We start from the raw sequence: 14,964 nt of genomic DNA on the forward strand, positions 1-14,964 counted from the left end.
GGAGTGGAAGAGAGGTCAAAGATTGGGGATTGGGAAGAGTGGGAGAAAGGATGGGGAGAAAAGAGGTTGAGATTGGGGTGTGAGAGGAGATTTGAGATTTGGAAGAGTGGGGAAAAGATTGGGGAAGAACTACAGGGGGTTTAGTGTGTGTGTGTGTGTGTGGGGGGGGGGGGGACAAGAGAAAGAGGGAGAGAGAGATTGAGGTTATGATGGGGAGGAAACGGAAGGGAGAGGGAAGAGGAGTTAGGTTAGGGGTTTAGAAGGCTCACAGCTGGGTTTATGAGGAGGAGGAGGAGGAGGAGGAGAAGGAGGAGAAAGACAAGGAAGAGAAGAAGTCTACTCGGTGTTGCATGGAAAGAAAAGGTGAGTTTTACCCCCAAAGCTCACCTGCCTGGTTAACCCTGGCTCATTAGCGACCCCGAGGAGGCATCAGGAGAACAGAAAAAATGAATAGAAAAAAGATCCTCCTCCGTCATCACCGTCTCTTCTTCTCTTCCTCCTCCTCCTCCTCCTCTTCCTCCTTCTCTCTCTTCTGTCGTATACCTCCTCTATCTTCTCTCATTATCTCGCTTTTATCTCCCTTCCTCATATCATTTCGTCTCTCTTTTTTCTCTATTCTTTCTTCCTCTTTTTACTCCATTCCTTCATATTTCCTCCTCTTCCTCCTATCTCAAATTTATTCCCTCCATCTTCTCTCTTTCTTTCCTCCAAATCTTCTTTTTTTCCTCCTCTTCTTCTCTTTTTCCATGTTTTCTTCTCCACATCCTCCTCCTTTTAGCTCTTTTCTCCCTTCCCCCTCTTCTCCCCAATTCCCTTACATCCTTGCTCTCTCTTCCCTCAATCTCCCTACCTTTTCTATCCTTCCTTTTCTTCCTTTTTCTTCCCTTCACTGGTCTCCACTTCCATCTGACCTTCTCTTCATTACCTCCTCCTCCTCCTCCTCCTCTTCTTCTCTGTTATTCCTCTTGTTTTTCTTCTCCCTCCCTTCCTCCTTTTGCTGTCTCCTATTCTCCCTATCTACTCTTTTCTCCTATTATTCCTTATTCTCTTTCATTATCTCCCATTCCACCCCTCTGCTTTTTTTTTTCCCCGTTCTTACCTATTCTAATTTTATCTCCTTGTTCTCTCTCATATTTACCTTTCTCCCCCTTCTCTCCTCCTTCACTTCCCTGTTTCAAGTTCTCCCTCTCGACATCTCACTCTTTCCCTTCTTTTGTTCCTCTGTTCCTATTTTCCCTTCCTGTTTTCCCTAATATCTCCCTTCTCCTTCCCTCTCCTCCTCTCCTTCACTTCTCTATCCCATGTTCTTCCCTTCTCCTTCTCCCTTCTTCTCACCTTTTTGTCATTATTGTCTATTCCTATTCGCCCTTCATGTTTCCCCTCATATCTCCCTCCTCCCTCCCTCTCTTCCTCTCCTTTACTTCTCTATCTCATGTTCTCCCCTTCTCCTTCTCCCTTCTTCTCACCTTTGTTTCATTATTATCTATTCCTATTCTCCCTTCATGTTTTCCCTCATATCTCCCTCCCTCCCTCCTTCCCTCTCCTCCTCCCTGCCTTCTCTCCCTCCTGTTAGCCATGACCGATCACACCGGCAGCATCTTGTCTTCCCCTTTCTCTCGCGGCACGAAAAAAAAGAAGGAAGAAAAGAAAAAGAGATGGGTCTGTGTCTAATTTCTTAACCTGACCTTCCTACATAACCCAATCCGTCTTCCTTTCTCCTTTCCTTTCTCTCTCCCTCTCTCTCTAACCCGCTCCGTGAGAATGCTGGTCGAGGAGAGTTTGTCAAGGTCTGAAGGAGATAGAGGCGAGTGACAGAGTACTAACAATCGGTAATAAGTAAATAAAGTATAGTTGGGAGTATACGTTATAGTTGCGCGTGGCCTCGGTGCTTATCTCCGCAACATTAGCCCTTGAGCCTGTAGGGGGTAAGAGAATATATATAGAAACAGTATCGTTAAAAGCAGTACCCATAATACAAGCTCTTCTTCTCTTGGTTATTCCGTTGATATCAGTTCACGTTCCCCCTATACAAGCTTTTTATGAACCACTTTTATGGGCTTCCTACACCCAACATACTTTTTTTTCAAGCTTTACTTCTTTTGGTTAATGCCTTGACATCAGTTCCAGCAAAATCAGTAAATACGCTAGATTCCATTTCCTCTATAAAAAGCTTTCTATGAACAACTTTTACGGGTTAATAGATGAATACATACACCCAACATATTAATTTTCTCCTGTCGGTAATAAATAGTGTGGCGCAAAAATAGTGTGCCAACAACAAGTTATATCGAGTGTCCTTTGTCTTGTCGAGGTGTGACTAGAGGCGTTATCTTTATGGGTCCAGAACAGCCTTACATAACGATTACTCTTAGGAAGCATTGGTGTGATTTGAGGCGTCGTGATTATCTTAGAGTTCAAAGCAGCGATACATAACTTGAGGCATTACTTTTAAGGGTACAAAAGAGCCTTACATAACGATAACTCTTAGGACGCATTGGTGTGATTTGAGGCATCGTGATAATCTTAAAGAGCTCAGAACACCAATACGTAACGAACGGCATAGAAGTCCAAAACGTCCTTACATAATTAGAGGAATAAACGATCCATAACAGCCTTGAGTAACTAAGAGGCATTGGTTTTAAGGGTTCAAAACAGCCTTACTTAACTAGAGGCATTGCTTTTAAGGGTTCAAAACAGCGTTACTTAACTAGAGGCATTGCTTTTAAGGGTCCAAAACAGCCTTACTTAACCAGAAGCATTAATTTTAAGGGTTCAAAACAGCCTTACTTAACTAGGGGCATTGCTTTTAAGGGTTCAAAACAGCCTTACTTAACTAGGGGGATTACTTTTAAGGGTTCAAAACAGCCTTACTTAACTAGGGGCATTGCTTTTAAGGGTTCAAAACAGCCTTACTTAACTAGAGGCATTGCTTTTAAGGGTCCCAAAACAGCCTTGCATAACCAGAGGCCTTATTTAAAAAGGTCAACATCAGCCTTGCATAACTAGAAGCATTACCTCAACCTAACCTCTCTCATGCAACAACAACAACAACAACAACAACAACAACAGCCAACCAACCAACCAACCAACCGAACACATAAGCAACCAAACAAACAGAAGAATAAACAGATACAGAAGAAGGACATTTTATTCTCATTAGAGGCTCGTGCGCTTTCCGGAGACTGTCATGTTCCCGTATCAACTTTACTTATGCCGGATCCGTGACAGCGCTCATTAACACGGCAACAACAAACAGGGGGATAAATAGATACACGGCCAAGGCATTTTGTGTTCATATGAGGCCCTAAGCTTTCTAGAGACGTCGTGTTTCCATCCTCGAACAGCCACACTTAGAGTAATCTCGACCTCCCGCTGGCAGGCAAGTGTTCCTTCCCTCTCGAGGCTCACATGCTAGCGTCCCCCAAAGGCTTTAGTCGGTGCCCCAGCCATTACCTCCTCCACCACCACCACCACTACCACCTCCTTGACCACCACCGCGGCCTCCACCACCACCAGGAGAAGGGGAACGAAGGGATGAGGAGGGAGATATAAGGGAGAACATGGGGGTAGAGGAGGAATAGATAGTAGGGAATGGGTCAGTGAGAGGGGGACGAAGATAAGGAGAGATACATCATGAAAGAAATGGGGAGAGAAGTGAGTGAAGAGGGGAGGCATGAAAGGAGGGAAGGAGGAATGTGAGGAAGTCTTGAAAATAGAGGAAAAGAAGAGAGGAAGAGGGGGAGGTAAAGAGGAAAGGGGAAGATGGAAGCGTAGTGATGATAGAGAGAGAAAAAAAAAACCCATGGAAGTAGGAGAAACAACAGAAGGAAATACAAGGAAGATGGAGGAAGGAAGGGAGATGTGGAAAGCGGAAACAAGCATAAGAAGAATAAAGAAGAAGAGAAGGGATAAAGAGAGGAAATAATCAGCCTGTACCACTACTACCACCACAAGAGCCTCCACCTTCCCCCTTCACCATCACCTACACCCCCCCCCTCTCCCCCCTCCCCCCACCCCCGCCACCACCTGCACAATTCGCATGACACGTCCACCTCTTAGCCACACGCACGCTAACATTCTTGCTCTTAGACGCGTACATGAAAACGTTGTATGTCTTGCGTCAGGCACGTACGTAAGCACACACGCACATGCACACACACACACACACACACACACACACACGCACATATCTTCCCACAAACACAAACTTGCAAACAAACATACCCTCTCCCTCTCCCTCCCCGCCAACACATACAAAAACACAAACACACATATACCCCTCTCCCCCTTTCCCCTCCCCTTTCCCCCTTTTCTTCCCCCTCCTCCCCTCCTTCCCCCACCCCCACAAACACCCCTCTCCCCCTTCTCCCTCTCCTCCCACCCCCCACGAATACTCCTCTCCTTCTTCCCCCTTTCCTCTTTCCCCTCCTTTCCCCGTCCCTTCTCCCCCTCTCCCCCCCCTTCCCCCCACACGCAGCTGCCTCCCGGGACATTTGTTGGCTCTTGCAATTTCACTGTTCAACAAGAGAGCTTAATCAGCGCCCACCTGTCACCGTCCGGGCCGCCGCGTCGTACCTGTGCGCCGCGATACCTGAGCCGCCGACGGGGCTAATTAACTCTTCGTACCTGGGTGTTGACGGGGAGGGGATCCCATTAACTCCATTATTTATCTATATCCTTCAACACAGCAAAAAGATTATGTGGAGTAGTGGGGACGCCGTTCTGGGAGTGCTCAGGGTGGCGATGGGGGGGGGGGGGGAGCGTTGAATTTTTGCTGCGGCAACGACGTAAACAACAAAAACAACACCTCCAACAACAATAACAATATGAAAACTATAATAAATAATGGCAAACACCGCAACAGGAAAAATATAAAAACAATAACGTCTTCTTTTTCTTTTTTTTTCTTTTTCTTTTTCTACTACTACTTACTTTTTCTTTTTCTTTTCATTTTCATTTTCTTTTTTCTTTTTCTTTATCTTTTTCTTTATCTTTTTCTTCTTCTTTCTTCTTCTTCTTCTTCTTTTTCTTTTTCTTTTTCATCTTCTTTTTCTTCTTCTACTACTACTACTACTACTACTACTACCCCCACTACCACTTCTTCTACTACTACTACTACTACTACTACTACTATCACCACTACCACTTCTTCTTCTACTACTACTACTACTACTACTACTACTACTACTACTACTACTACTACTACTTCTACTATCACCACCACCACCAGTATTACCACTACTACTACTACTACTTTTATCAGCAAGACTAACACAAGCAAAAGTCCGATAATAGGACACAATCATGTAATGTCGATGCGGGATATTATCACACTTACTCTCGCGTTTTATTGAAGGCTGTCACTCTGCATAATCTGGGAACAAGAGGCAACGCAAGTGTTCACATAACCTTGTCAGGGAATATTGGCGCGGCCTCGCTGAATGAGATGGATTGGACCGTTGAGATAACATCATATAGAGAGACAGGATGCAACACTCGAGAATTCAGGCGTCGCTTATATAATTTCCACTCCGCTGGGTTTCCACTCCCCGGTCAGAATCATACGTATAACAAGCACTCCCCAGCCATGTGTAGACGTTTACCATCCACTCCCTCCCCTCCCCCGTTTAGATTTTACAAGCAATATACATTTCTTCTTTATAATATACATTCCTTTGCCTCTCCGAAAACTAATCAAGACCCTAAACTTACCTTACTGGCACTTTGAATGATTGTTACTTGGAATTTTATAGTTTGTTATATTATCATTTAACCGGTAATGAGCAAGGTTGTTATACCATCGTCCTGTCTTTATGCGTGTCTTTGGGTGGTGACATTGATTCGGCGAGAGGTTTATAAGGTTAATATTATAAGACATTTTCACTTCTCACATCAGCTATTTCTAAAGGTCAAAGAGGGGTCAATCAGGTTCTAGTGAGTGTTTATTTAGCTTCACGGTACAGAGGAAGGGTCAAACTACCACCAGGGTGATAAAATTACTCCTGGAAATGCCCACAACTCCTACGAAAGCCTTGTCAAATATGTGTTCTTGGGAGGCGAAATGTCTTGTGATACGACCCTAATAGTTCACACGCCATGCTCTTCAAGAGGTAATAATCGTTTTTTTTTTTCCATCGTTCAGTTCTTTTAATTGTGTGTCTGAGTGGCGGGACTAAGACGAGGAGAGGTTTATGAAGGCTTACACGTTTATGCTTCGTTAGAATATTGATCAAATTTGCTTTCCAGTCACTCAGTCTTTATGAATGTGTTAGTAACGCGTGAGGGAGTCTGTCCAGGCCTCTGATATGGTTTGGTTACCGCGTAGTTTTAACATTATCAATTAATTACTGCAAAGGCATGAAGTAGTGCTAAACCGATGAACATTTAGAGACTATCATGCATGGGTTCAAATTTACTTTCTGCAGTTTTTCAAGTTGATCACCTCAGTTTCTTTACTAATAAGGAAATTTTCTGTGAGCTTTTGAGTGATCTAAGCTTAACACACAACAACAACAACAACAAAACTATAACAACAACAAAACTATAACAATAACAAAACTATAACAATAACAAAACTATAACAATAACAAAACTATAACAATAACAAAACAATAACAATAACAAAACTATAACAATAACAATAGTGATGCAAATTCCAGGGGCGGCGGAACTTAAGTATAATGAATGAAAGGCACAGCGGTCGCATATTTCCCTGACTGGCCCTTCCTCTGGCCCTCCCTCGCTGACAATGAATGTTTTGTTTGTACACGAGTCTGGGGAGTCCGCGGAAAGGGAGGGAGAGGGAAGAGAGAGGGAGGGACACCGGAGGGACACGGGAGGCTATGGAGGGCGGCCTGCTATGTCCCTGTTAATCGGTCTAGCTGCTGGGTAATGGGCCGCCCCACAAAGACTACGGGGCGGGGCGGGGAGAGGCGGGGCAGGGATACACGGCAGCGCTGATGACGTCACGGCGTCCACAATAATTACCATTGAGAACCACCACCACCATCACCACCACCACCACCACCACCCAGAGAGAGAGAGAGACCCAACCCAACCCAACCCAACCCGAGTCATTTTTTATTTCTCTGTTTTTCCATTACGCAGCGCAGAGAGAGGGAGTCCCCGAGCAGCTGCCTTTGTCCCACTTGTCTGTGTCTAATTGTCTCCCTTTTGTGCTCCCGAGGGCCGGCCGGCGCGGGTCATTACCAGGAGCGTACCTGTTATTTCCCCCGACGACCCGCGGCTCTCCGGCGGGTCATGAATAACGTAAAACTGACTCCATGATTAATGCGCCTTAATTCCTGTCTCTGCCTTGTCCAGTCCGCCAGCCTCCTCTACCCCTCCCCCCGTTCCTTCCCCTCCTAGTCCTCCCGTTCCTTTTCCTCCTGTTCCTGTTCCTTCTACTTCTCTTCATCTTTCTCTTCTTTCTGATTCGTTTCATCTTCATCGCCTTCCTCTTTCTCTTCCCGTTCCTTTTCCTCCTGTTCCTGTTCCTCCTACTCCTCTTCATCTTCCTTCTCTTCCTACCTCGTTTCATCATCCCTCTCCTCTTTCCTTTTCCTCCTACTCTTCATCTTCCTCTTTTCCCTGCTTCGTTCGTTTCACCCTCCTCTTCCTCCTTCACTTTCTTCCTCACTCCGCCATTCCATTCCTTGTACTACTGATGGCACTTCGCAAGCCTTCTATATACGGCAAGGAAGTGGCCTCGAGGTGGGTCTTCGGCGACGGAAAGATACTTAGATGTGGCATGATGTGTAGTGTGGTGTGATGTGGCGTGTGTGTGTGGCGTGGCATGGCGTGGCGTGGGCGTGACTGAGAGATGTGTAATGTAGGGAGCGGGAGGAGGAGGGAAGGAATAGAGGCCGGAAGGGGAGGAGGGAAAGAGGAAGAGGAGTAAAGAAGAGGCTGAATGGGGAGGAGGGAAGAAGACAGAGTAGAGAAGGAAGAGAAGTCGAAAGGGGAGGAGGGAAGGAAGAGGAGCAGAGGAGGAAGAGAGGTCGAAGGAGGAGGAGGGAAGGGAGAAGAGGAGGTAAGAAAGAAGAGGAGGGAAGGAAGAAGAGCAGAGAATGAAGGGAGGTCGGAGGGGGAAGAGAGAAGGAAGAGGAAGAGGGAATGAAGAGAGGTCGAAGGTAGAGGAGGGAAGGAAGAGGAGTAGAGAAGGGAGACAGGCTGAATCGGGAGGAAGGAAGAAAGAGAAGAGAAGGAGAGGTCGAGGGGGGAGAGGGTGGGCGGGTGTAATGAAAGTCAGGGTCGAAAGAAATGAGGTGGACTGGTTATGGTGTAGATAAGAGTGGAGTCGAGTTATCCAATTCCACGAGCTAGGCCAATGTTCTTTAAAGACTTCTTATTACAGCCACAGAGATATATATGAAGCGCCTTCCTCACGACGCGCATTCTGAAGCCTGTTGACTCTGTGCCTCCCGCCGCTTGGACTTAAGTTATCTACGTATATCTGAAGAAGAGGTGGAGCATTGAGCAAGAAGAGTAAGCTATCGCGACCTGCAGTACTGGGAGCGACCTCTACTCTGAAGAACCCTGCGCTAGGATACGTTACGCGTCACTAAGAGTGTAGAGATAAGAGATAAAGGACTGGAGGAGATATAAGGTCAGGGTTAATGAAGAATAAAGGGATGGGGATATAGTAAGGGAGTTTTGTGGGTAGGAGACAGGAGGGATTGGGGAATAAAGGTCGAGAAAGAGGCATTTGAAGATGAAGTGATGGAAAAGGGGATGAAGGGAACTGAGTAAAGAGCGAAAAGTAAGGGAAAACTAAGGAAGAAAGGTAGATAATGGGTTGAAAGGGACGAGAGAAAGAAGGGTATGACATAAAAGGTACTAATAAGAGATGGACATTCAAAGGAAACTAATGGGAAAGGGGTTGAAGGGGCCTGAGTAATGAGCGAATTAAAGGGAAAACTAAGGAAGAAAGGTAGATAATGGGTTGAAAGGGACGAACGAAAGAAAGCAAAGACGTAAAAAGTACTAATAAGAGATGGACATTCAAAGTTGACTGATGGAAAAGGGGTTGATGGGGACTGACTAAAGGGTGAAGAGTAAGGGGGAAAAAAGAGAACATACGGGTAAGGGGTCGAAAGGGACAAGGAAAGGAGGGTAAAGACATGAACAGGAGTAATAGATGGAAGGTTAGAGGGGAAGAGATGAAGAAGTGACTGAAGGGCGTGCGGAGGGTATAGAAGGAGATGGAGAGTTGAAAAAATGACAGCTGCAAGTATTTTTTGGAGAGTTGCAAATATTAAACAATGCTCTCTCTCTCTCTCTCTCTCTCTGACTCCTTCTCCCTCCCCCCCACCCTCTCTCTCCCTCTCTGCCTCTCTTCAGCTCAGTGTCTGGTTTGGTTTGGCGGAGGGAGGGATGCGCACAGAACAAAAGGAGACAGAGTTATAGACATGTTACAGAAGGATATTACACAGGGCGAGGAAGACCTGTATAAGCTCACGTGAAGAATGGGACGCCGCCTTACACACGGCGCGCGGGACTGAGGATGTGTTCCGATACATTCCCGGGGAGTGACTCGGCGAGGCGCATGCACTTCGGGATAAGCAAACGACTGATGGCTGGCACGCAAACAGGGCTGGCCGCGGCAAGGCGAGCTACGCCTCGCCGCTACACTCCCGGCGATAGTGGGGTGTGTGGGGATGGAAAGGGAGTGAGGCTTCTCTATACTGAACCCAGATGTCAGGCTTTATTATTAGTTTTTACATTACATTTTTTTTCATATTACTTTAGCGAGATCGTGGTCTTTGTGTGATCTCTCAAGCACCGCCGAGGGACGTCCAGAGAGCAGCTGAATTCCGCCGCTCGTCTGAGAGGTTTTAATTCACCGTGTTAAATTTTAACAGACAAAAATTTCGTCTCTGTTCACCTGTCTTCATCTGTGTCACCTGCAGTGGCTCGCCCGCCAGGTGCAACGCCAATCAACGACCCGCCTCGCAAATTATTATGTACATTATATATAATATTATATATATATATATATATATATATATATATATATATATATATATATATATAGATATATAGAAAGTTTTCACCTATAGCGCCGGTAGGCTTGCTTGGAGGGGCCTGATGGTATGGCCCAGCCCGCTGTGGCGCAGTCAAGTATTTATAGTGGCGCCATCTTGCATTGACTCATGCTACCCCCCCGGAGCTCATCTTTGATCCTGGAATCTAGAGTCCGGGTAGATAGGTGGTCTTCTGGACAGCATGTGGATAGTCTTGAGCCACTCGGCGGTGACTGAAAAATCCCGGCTAGTGGTACCGGGAGGGGCACGAACCCACGTCGTCCTGGACGCGGTACCGTCACGCTATCCACTCAGCCACCGCCTCCCCTACTCAGCCACCGCCTCCCCTAATATATATATATATATATATATATATATATATATATATATATATATATATATATATATATATATATATATATATATATATATATATATATATATATATATATATATATATACTTTTTTTTATTTTTTCCTTGTTTTGCGTAAAAGTATTCTTCCCAACGTCTTATTTGGCCCCAAGCTGCCCGGCAGGAACTGGGGCACGGCGGCGAGGCGGCTAGTACCCGGGATGGCCATGCCCGGCGAAGAGCGGCGGGTCAGTGCTTGGCGGGGAGCGTAGGGCAGCGCCGGGCAGCCAGTAGAGGCTCCTCATAATGGCGAACGTATGAATTAAGTCGTACGTCACACAGTGGTGGCGAGGAGACAGCCGCGACGAAACAGCGCTGAGGGCGGCAGGTAACGCGGGATCGGAGGAGTGTGGCAACCCTCTATCGTTCCAGCAATCTCGGAGAATAATCTAAAGACTTCATAAACACACTTAAACGACGTCTCAAGGCCAGGCTGGCATGCAGAGAGGTAGAGGCTGGCTCGGCGGCAACGTGGAGGCTTTGGCCGCTCTGAAGGACAAACGAGACCGAGACCTTTCAGCGGCCGCAAGGCCCCGTGATGAACGGCCAAGGGGCTGTGGACCCAGCTCCCTGGTTGGCCCGAGATGCTTCCGGACTGATTTAGGTGACGCTGAGTCGATCGCTACAAGACCTGGAGACATCGCGTGCTATGCCAGATCTCTGTAGCCGCTCCGAGTCTCCGATTAATGACGCTTCCTTGGGGCTGGTCTTAAATGTTTGAGTCTTGAGCGCTAACACTGACGGCCGAGCTGACCGTGGTGCAGAAAGGCGCCATGCAGCTGGAGGGATGACGCCGTTCTAGAGACGCTACTCTCAGCACAACCCAGCCAGGGGTGGCGTCCGAACAGGGGTGAGTCGCCTGCCAGGAAGGGGGTGTTTGAGGGGGCAAGGTATAAGGTACTACGCGTGCAAGCGTTACGCTATCGAAATGTGTGTGTGTGTGTGTGTGTGTGTGTGTGTGTGTGTGTGTGTGTGTGTGTGTGTGTGTGTGTGTGTGTGTGTGTGTGTTTATGAGCGCGTAGGGCGTGTATACCAAACATAATGAAACCCCAAAACAGTACTGCGTGATTGCACACACACACACACACACACACACACACACACACACACACACACACACTAACGCGGCGGAAACACCCTCCACAGGGACACTCCTTAAACCAGCCGGCTGTGCGTCCCTCCCCGCCGCCGCGCCGGCCATCCAGTGATTGTTCAAAGCATTAATAATGATTTTTTTTTTCTTCCTCCGCTACGACTTATGAAACACTAATGGCCAACGCACCTGATGTACTCCGATGAAATAATGAAAACCTTTTCCTCTTATTCCGCGGTACTGTATTTCGAATATATATATATATATATATATATATATATATATATATATATATATATATATATATATATATATATATATATATATATATATATATATATATATATATATATCGGCGGTGGCCGAAGTGATAGCGTACTGGACCCACATTCGCCGCGTGATGGACGACGCGGGTTCGAATCCTCACGCTACCACTCGGATTTTTCAGTCACCGCCGAGTGGCTTAAAACTACCCACATGCTGTCCTGAAGACCACCCATCAACCGAGACTCTAGAGGAAGCCGTCCAAGCGAATCAAGAACGAGTTCCGGGGGGCAACATGAGCCAATGCAAGATGGCGCCACTATAAACACTCGCCTGCGCCAGAACGGGCTGGGCCGACCATCAGGCCCCACCTGGAATAAGCCTTGGGCCGACCATCAGGCCCCACCGGGAAGATGCCTACCGGCGCAATAGGCAACAACGTAAAAAAAAAAAATAAATAAAAGATATATATATATATATATATATATATATATATATATATATATATATATATATATATAAATACATATATCTATCTATCTATCTATTTATCTATCTATATACCAGATAGATAGAGAGATAGATAAGTAGATGATAGATATACAGGGAAAGATAAGTAAATAGACAAGATAAATGTTGATCTAATTATTTACTAATTTATTTAGCTGAATAAGTCTTTCAAATTTACACCGAAAACTATAATTCCGTCTAATAATAGTGGTTTGTGATCAGAAGCGTCTCGGTGTTGTAGGCAGACTTTGCTTTAGGGAAGTTGAAGCTCACGAGTGTCCGCCTTGCCCCGAGCTCAACGGTAAGGCGCGGGGGGCGGCTCGTGAGGGCAGCCCGTGCAATAACTCGATGGAGAGAATGGGAATGATAATTAACAGTCCTGAGGTGGCAGTCTCTCTCTCTCTCTCTCTCTCTCTCTCTCTCTCTCTCTCTCTCTCTCTCTCTCTCTCTCTCTCTCTCTCTCTCTCTCTCTCTCTCTCTCTCTCTCTCTCTCTCTCTCTCTCTCTCTCTCTCTCTCTCTCTCTCTCTCTCTCTCTCTCTCTCTCTCTCTCTCTCTCTCTCTCTCTCTCTCTCTCTCTCTCTCTCTCTCTCTCTCTCTCTCTCTCTCTCTCTCTCTCTCTCTCTCTGTGTGTGTGTGTGTGTGTGTGTGTGTGTGTGTGTGTGTGTGTGTGTGTGTGTGTGTGTGTGTGTGTGTGCGCATAGCAAGGTAACTCTAACATCGAGGTGTCCATTCCCTACTCACCGCTGGTCTGCTCGGCGCCTGCAAAGGAAGAGAAGGAATTATTGCTTTGAAAGTGATTCCATTACCAACACACACATACACACACACACACACACACACACACACACACACACACACACACACACACACACACACACACACACAGTCACAACTACATTTCATTTTGATTACATAATTTTAATCAACTCTTTTTTTTTTTTATGTATGGTAATGTAGCAAAGAGTATACAAGCTTGACTCTGTGTTAGATATTCGAACTGAAACTGATGCATTAATAGAAGAGTTCAGAGCGAAAAGCATTAAGTTAAAGTGAAGAGTTTGCAGCTTGTTAGATTATCATGTATTACACACGACTGAGAAGCTTTAAAAGGATGTTGGGTATATTACAGAGAGTTATACATTCTTTTTTTTTTTTTCCTTTTTTACAACAAAGGAGACAGCTCAAGGGCACAAAAAAAGGAAATAATAATAAAAAAGCCCGCTACTCTCTGCTCCTAAAAAAGAATCAAAAGAGGTGGCCGAAAGAGAGGTCAATTTACAGGAGCTGCCTTGAGTGAATACAATGAATACTCCCCAGCAGACTTCTAGGTTGGTATTATAAGACACTTTTGCTTCTCACATCAGCTATTTCTAAAGGTCAAAGAGGGGGTCAGTCGGGTTCTAATGAGTGTTTCTTCAGGTTCACGGTACAGAGGAAGGGTCAAACTACAACCAGGGTCATAAAACTACTACTGGAAATGCCCACAACTCCTGCAAAAGCCTTGTGAAATAGGTGTTCTTGGGTGACGAAAGGTCTTATAATACGACTCCTAATGTTCTTGTGTTTTTGCTTGTCATCAAAACACGGAAATCACAAATATCAAGTGCAACACAGGTTCACAAATACGCCGCCTTGTGTAGGAAGACTGACCTCTTGCAGACTCGTCGTGTTCTTGCATCCTCGTCTGACATCATTGCATAAAGATCACATATATAAAGTTTACAGGAGCCGCCTTGTCTATGAGGATTGGCGGGTTTGGGCTCTCTTTGTGCGTTCCTTCTTTGCGACGAGACAGCTGTGCGACGAAACTTGCTAACGCCTTGCCGCGCCGCCTTCCTCCCGTCAACACCTCCCGCCGCCCTTTGTTCCTCCCGCCCCCGCTCTCCTGACTCCTGCCGCGCAAAAATATGCGGATTAAACACTGAGAACATTTTTCCTACCAGTGTTAGAAAAATATCTTCGCTAATAACAGTAATCAAGGGGCCGCCACGTCACTCGCGCCCCCTCCTGATCAAAAGCAGTGGAAAATATTCTTTTATCGGGGGGAAACTTGGCGAGTATAAGAGCCAGTCCGCCGTGTGTTAGGGCGATAATCTGCTCCTTATGAACCGTGAATGTGAGTGGCATTACCGAGGCGTATGCGGCGCTTCACGCTGGCCTGGGCATGATGGCAAAGGCCCCACAGCGAGGATAATGGTGGGCTGGAAAGGTCCGCCAGGGGGAGCATATTGAGACCAGGCGATGGAGGCGGCAATGAGAGGAAAGGTGACGAGGGCAGGTGACGTTGAGGCAGGGCTACAGTGGACAGGCGGATAAGAGGCTGTAGTGAAGAGGCAAAGTGTGAGGGACGGCGAATGGATGGGAGTAGAAATAAATAGGAGTTAAGAGGGTACTGGACAACGCGGTCAGACTGCAATGAGAGGAAAGGTGACGAGAGCAGGGTGAAGGAAGGGCAGAGACGCTGTGAAGAGGCGAAAACGAGGCTGCAGAAAGGCGAAGTGGGAGGGACGGCGACACGATGGAGGTAGCAATTTGTGGAAGGAGTTATGAGGGTACCGGACAACGCGGAGGTCAAACTGCAATGAAAATCTAGAAGCACACGCCAAAGGCCAAGCGGCAGGAATGACAGTCAAGGTTATCACCAAAAAAGATGATTCT

The sequence above is a fragment of the Eriocheir sinensis genome, chromosome 15 (genome assembly GCF_024679095.1).
Source record: "Eriocheir sinensis breed Jianghai 21 chromosome 15, ASM2467909v1, whole genome shotgun sequence".
In the NCBI taxonomy this organism is placed as follows: domain Eukaryota; kingdom Metazoa; phylum Arthropoda; class Malacostraca; order Decapoda; family Varunidae; genus Eriocheir; species Eriocheir sinensis.